This window comes from Diceros bicornis, assembly GCF_020826845.1.
Source record: "Diceros bicornis minor isolate mBicDic1 chromosome 27 unlocalized genomic scaffold, mDicBic1.mat.cur SUPER_27_unloc_1, whole genome shotgun sequence".
Taxonomy (NCBI): domain Eukaryota; kingdom Metazoa; phylum Chordata; class Mammalia; order Perissodactyla; family Rhinocerotidae; genus Diceros; species Diceros bicornis.
Window position 1 is genome coordinate 1,500,392 of NW_026690889.1, and position 6,000 is coordinate 1,506,391.

The window sequence follows — 6,000 nt, forward strand, 5'->3', positions numbered from 1 at the left end:
ATGTTCAAGAAGTTAGAGACAAGACTGACAATGTAGGGGGTCGGGGGTGGGTGAAATAGGTGAGGGGATAAGAGGTACAAACTTCCAGTCATAAAATGAATAAGTCATGGGGATAGGATTACATCATGGGGAACAAAGTCAACAATATTGTCATAACTTTGTATGGTGACAGATGGAACTAGATTTATCATGGTGATCGCTTTATAATGTATATAAATGTCAAATCACTATGCGGTGCACCTGAAACTATCATAATATTGTATGTCAATACTTCAGTAAAAAAAAAGAAAAGGCTGATGATGTTAAGTAGAAATATGGAAGATAGGAAAAAGACCCAAAAACTTTTAGAGATGAAATGTCTGTAATTAAACATCTGTAATGAAAACTTACTAGATGAGATTAAGAGCAAATCCGTCAAAAGATTAATGAACTTGAAGACATACCATAGAAACCATTCAAAATAAAATAGAGAGAGAAAATAGACCAAAGAAAATGAACAGAAAGTTAACTGCAGGACAACTTCAAATGGCCTAAAATATATGTAATCAGAGTCCCAGAAAGAGAAAGAGAAGAAAACAGAAAAAACAATTTGAGGAAATAATGACTGAAAATTTTCCATATTTTATTAAAAAAAAAAAAAACTATAAACCCACATATCCAAGATACTTAATGAACCCCAAGTCTAAGAAGTATGAAGAAGGCACATCATAATTAAATTGCTTAAATAGGGTGATAACAAGATAATCATGAAATCAGACAGGAGATAAAAAGACCTGCTGAGTGCAGAGGAACAAAGCTTAGAATGAAGGCAGATCTCTTACTGGAACTGAGGCCAGAGCAGAGTGAAGCAAGGTCTTCAGAGTATTGAGAAAAAAAGCTGCTAATTTATGATTCTATGCCTGGCAGCAAAGGGTACAAATAAGATAAAATATCAACTTTCTCAGACACACAAGAGCTGAGATAATTCACGGTCACCAGCGGATCAGCGCTGAGAGATGCTGAAGGAAAATGACACAATATGGAAACCTTATGTGAAGAAAGGGATAGAGAGCACTTTCTGTGGGGTATGTAACATGTCGAATAAAACGTGTGACAACATGGACACGGAGGATGCAGTGGAGGTGGGAGAGTACTCTTGTGAGGTTGTTCAGGCGTCATGAAGTGGTCTATTATTTGAAGATGAACTGTGAAAAGTTAAAGATGTGTACTGTAAACCCTAAGGCATGCACACACACGCACACACACAGCAAAGACTCATCCAGAATAAGCCAAAAAAGATGATTAAATGGAATCATAAAAAATACTTAAATTATCCAAAAAAAAGCAGTCTAAGAGGAAAAAGCAAACAAAAAACAGATTGGTCAACTAAGAAACAAATCGCAGGATAGATTCAAATCTAACTATTATCAGCAGTAACATTAGATGACAGTGGTCTAAAAACCCCATTTAAAAGGCATAATTTGTCAGATTGAATAGGAAAGCAAACTCAACTACATGCTGCCTACCCCAAACCCACTTTAAATATAAAAACACAAATAAATTAAAAATAAAGAGATTGGAAAAACATGCCATGCTAACACTAGTTGAAAGAAAGTTGGAGAAGCTATATTAATATTAGATAAAGCAGATTTCAGGCACAGTGAATATGACCGGGAATAAAGGAGGTCATTGTGAAATACAAAAGGGTCCATTATCAACAAGACATAATACAGACTGTTTATGCACCTAATAACCGAGCTTTATGGCACATGAAGAAAAATCCTTATCTGCCAGTTCCAACACCTGGGTCATCTTGGGATCTATCTCAGTTGATCCTCTTTTCTCTTAATAATGTGTCCCATTTACTTGATTTTTGGATGTTGGGTGATTTTGCACTGTGTCCTGGACATTATGAATGTGGTGTGGTGGAAATTCTGGATTCTGTTATTTTCCACCAATGACTGTGTCTCTTGGTTCAGCAGGTAGTGATCTCAGCTGGTCTTGAACCGCAAACTGTCTCCTGGCTGCAGCGCCAGCCTCAGTTCAGATCTTCTGTTGTTAGCGAGTGGCTTGCGCATGCGTGGTTCAGTCCGTCAGAAAGGTGAGGGCAGAGTCTGAAGTTTCCCCTGCACATTTCTTCCCCTCCTGCAATCCCCCTCCCTCTTCAGTGACCATGTCCGGGACTAGGTGCCTGGAGAAACTCAAAGGTGGGTTTGGAAGCAATTAACTGTTATTCCAAGCTGTTTCTTTTCCTTTTGTAGGTTAAGGAGATGTAACCACCAGCCATCCTGAAACTGACCAAATGAGGCACTCAAGGGAGATGTAAGCACCAGCCATCCTGAAACTGACCAAATGAGGCACTCAAGGGAGATGTAACCACCAGCCATCCTGAAACTGACCAAATGAGGCACTCAAGGGAGATGTAACCACCAGCCATCCTGAAACTGACCAAGCCTCACCACAAGAGCTATGCCCATGACCTTTGCTTTATTTTTAATGCAAAGATCTCTCCAGGAGGAGCTTAGGCCTCATTATGTGGAAGCATGTTCTCCAACTGAGCCTGTGCAAGTGAATACCCCCACCTCTCCCTTTTGAATATTATTCCCCAACTGAAATAAAAGTTCCTGCTTCCCTTAGTTCTGGGACGCCATGACTTTGGAAATGATTCCTCACGGCCTCCTATTTGCTGCAAATACAGTTTACTTTGTGGGACAACTTCCACTGGTATAGTCTTATTTAACTCACCAGGAGGCGAGCCCACTTGGTTCGGTAACAAGCCCACTTGGTTTGGTAACAACCACAGCCCCCCAGTTTCATTTTTCTTGTTCTTGGGCTGTGAAGACTGTGGTTTTCCCAGAGCCACTGCCTCCCATGCCCTGCTCTGACTGCACATGGCCCCAGACTGGAAGCCACAGGAATTCACTTCAAACTACTGCCCCGGAATCTGTCTGCTGCTGTTCACTCCCCAGTGTCGTCAAGTGGCTCCTGGTTGCATTATGTACAGATTTTCTAGTTGTTCTCTGTGGGGGAGGCAGTGTGGCGTGATCTTACAAAATCATTACAGGAAGCAGAACCAGTAATTACCCATCCACTTTTAGAACTGCCTTGTGCACGAACCTCACATCCTTTGAGTCACATTTGGAAAAAGTGTACTTTTCATCTGTTTCAAAGGTAGAGATAGCTTCACTGCAGGGAACTTGAATAGATTACCATCTTCCAGAGGACATGAGTGCAGCGTAGTGAACGGAACCCCAGAATAGCCACGGGTGCACTAGACGAGGGTTGGGGCCGGCTACCACAGGAGGGAGGAGGAGAGGACAGCTGGAGCCTATTCTGTTTTCAGAGTCCCTGTCTCAGCACAGCTGTCTGCTCCTGCCCAGAAGCCACCTCCTCTCCTTCTTTCTATGTCCTTAGGGAAAAATAAAGCCAACCTCCTTTCCTCCCCCCTCATCCCCACGAACCCGCCAGTCGTTCAGTGTCAGCCTGACACCATGCCCACCAGTCATTCAGTGTCAGCCTGACACATGCCCACTGGTCAGAGTGGGCCCAGGATCCAAGGACACACCACTGAGCAGTCTGGTCTCTGCCTCACAGCTCAGCAGAGATAGTCATGCTAACAGACGCCAGGTGAGAGGGAGATGGGTGAGGGTCAGGACAGAGGAGGTTACACCTGAGGGAAGTTGGGGGGCCCCCTTGTGCCACGGAAGGAGGGTGGTCCTCACTCTGCAGGCAGCAGGAGCTGGGGCACCGAGGAGTGTTGTGCTAGGAGCGTTGTGATCCGACTGCGTTTCACTCAGCATTAACAAGCTCCCATCCAGCCTCCGCCCCTGGCACGCCCAGTGCGTCTCGAGAGAGGGGCAGACATGAGCCAGAAGGATCCCAGCGGCAGCAGTATTTCCCCACCAAGTGCAGGGGGAAGGGCTGTGGTCCCGGGTTTGGAGCTGAGCGGAGGTGGAGAGCTCCAGCACGGGAGGGCGGGGTGAGCAGGGAACTGACGGGGAGCCCAGCCAGGGGCATTGCCAGGACAGGAAAGCGGGTGCAGGTCGGTCCTGGGGGCTCAGTGTTCAGGTGATGGTCTAAGGGCTGGAGCTCTCCCCTGCACACTCATTTCCTGTGGATGGGGCGGCAGGGCCCCAGAACCCGGACACACTGTTGTTAAGACAGTAAATCTTGTAACAGCAGCCACCGTGCATCGAGCACACGCTCCTGCCGTGCTTCACCTGCACCACCTCCCCTTCTGACCACCTCCCAGAAGTGACCTGTAGACCCCATGGGGGTGTCGGATGGTCCTGGTGAGCTGACAGGGTGACGCGGTGGGAGGAAATGAGGGGGATGCTGCTGGCTCTGCTGGCCACACCACAGCCGGGACTCAGGGCCAGGACACGAGCTTCGTGGGGGTGCTTGCCCCCCATACAGACGCGACGCTGTGACTGGAGCCGCTCAAGAACTTGGTCCGGCCGTGTGGCTCCTGAGTGGGGAGCAGCCAGGCTGGCCACACTCGGGCGCTCCTGGAACATGCGTGCGGAGCCTCTGCTCCAACTGTCCCCTCAGGAGCAGCTATGGGACCCAAGCGCTCTCTTCTTCTTGACGGTTGACTGCACTTGTCTGAAGCTGGCGGACACAGTCAAGGCGGTGGGAAATGCTGGGCATCGTGAGGGGGACTGGGCCCACCCTCAGAATGAGCACGTGTGTGTGTTGTGTGCCACTGCTGGCTTAGGCATGCTTATAAGTGACATACATGTGCGCACATGCACACACACGCACACACAGTCACAGCTCCCTTTCACCGGAAGTGTTCCCGAGGGAACGCCAGCCCAGCCCTGGCCTGTGTCCAGGTCTCTGTCACACCCCTGCAGCTGGAAGGCGTGAGCTGAGACAAGGAGAGAGAAGAGGACACCAGGAGAGGAGAAACTGCCTGTTCCAGGAGGTGTCAAGGAGAACAGCGCCCCGTCTCTGAGGCAGAAGCTGGGCCCTTCTCGGGTCCCCTGAGGGCTTGGCCAAGTCACTTTCTACAGAGGACTTGGGGTCCCCACAGCCTGTCCAGGGCCCCTTCCCTGGCTCTACTGAGAAAATACAGACCACTCTGGACAGCACCCACGAGGGCCACGGTGAGACCTGTCTGCGGGGCAGCGGCCTGGAGCAGGCCCTGTTCAGAGGGGCCGGGAGATGTCACCAGGCTGTTAGGGGGGTGGTCTGGGAGGCTCAGAGCAGGATGTCAGAGGCGGTCCATGCCGTGCTGACTGTGTGACTCACGGGGTGCTGGAAAAAAACGGAACTAACCAGAATGCTGAAGCAGCTCTCTCCTGGCCTGAACAGACTCCTCTGTGCTTCTCCCGCCCAGACGAAGAGGACAGGAGTGTCCCCATAGCTTCATTCACCTGCCCACACCTGCTGGCCAGGACTCAGGGAAGAAGCCAGGCCTGCTGGTGCCCTGGGCACTGGGTTCCGTACAGGACACTGACTCACACCTGACAGACAGACGCAGCCCCACCCCCTACCCCTCACCCCCTCACCCCTGACCCCTCTGCACCCCTGACCCCTGACCCCCGACCCCTGCTCCCCTTGGGCCGGGCTCCAGCAGCACCACAGCAGCTGATGCCTGGCTAGAGTTTCAAGCTGTGGCTTTGACTCATCGCATCTCTGCTCCTTGACTCATCGCCCTGTGACCCGCTCAGAAACCACCCTCTGGTCCTGGGTTGGCTCTCATCCCCGCCTTCTCCCTGGACTCTCACCCTAAGAGCCCAGATGTCTCTGCCCATCTTTCCTTTAAACATCTTTTGAGCAAAGCAGAGCTGATCTTAAAAACATAAATCATGTCTGTTTTGGCCAAATGCAGTGATTTCTCCCAGATTGAGAAATAAATCTGTTTATTAAAAATAATTCTGTTGCAACGAAGCAGGACTGGGGCAGATCTGAGCCGTGATCAGCGTGAGCCGCAGAGAGCAGAACGTACAGCCTTCGCCCCTAAATGTCAGGCCCAGATTATGGGGCTGAGAAAAAACAAAAGATAAGAATGGACGA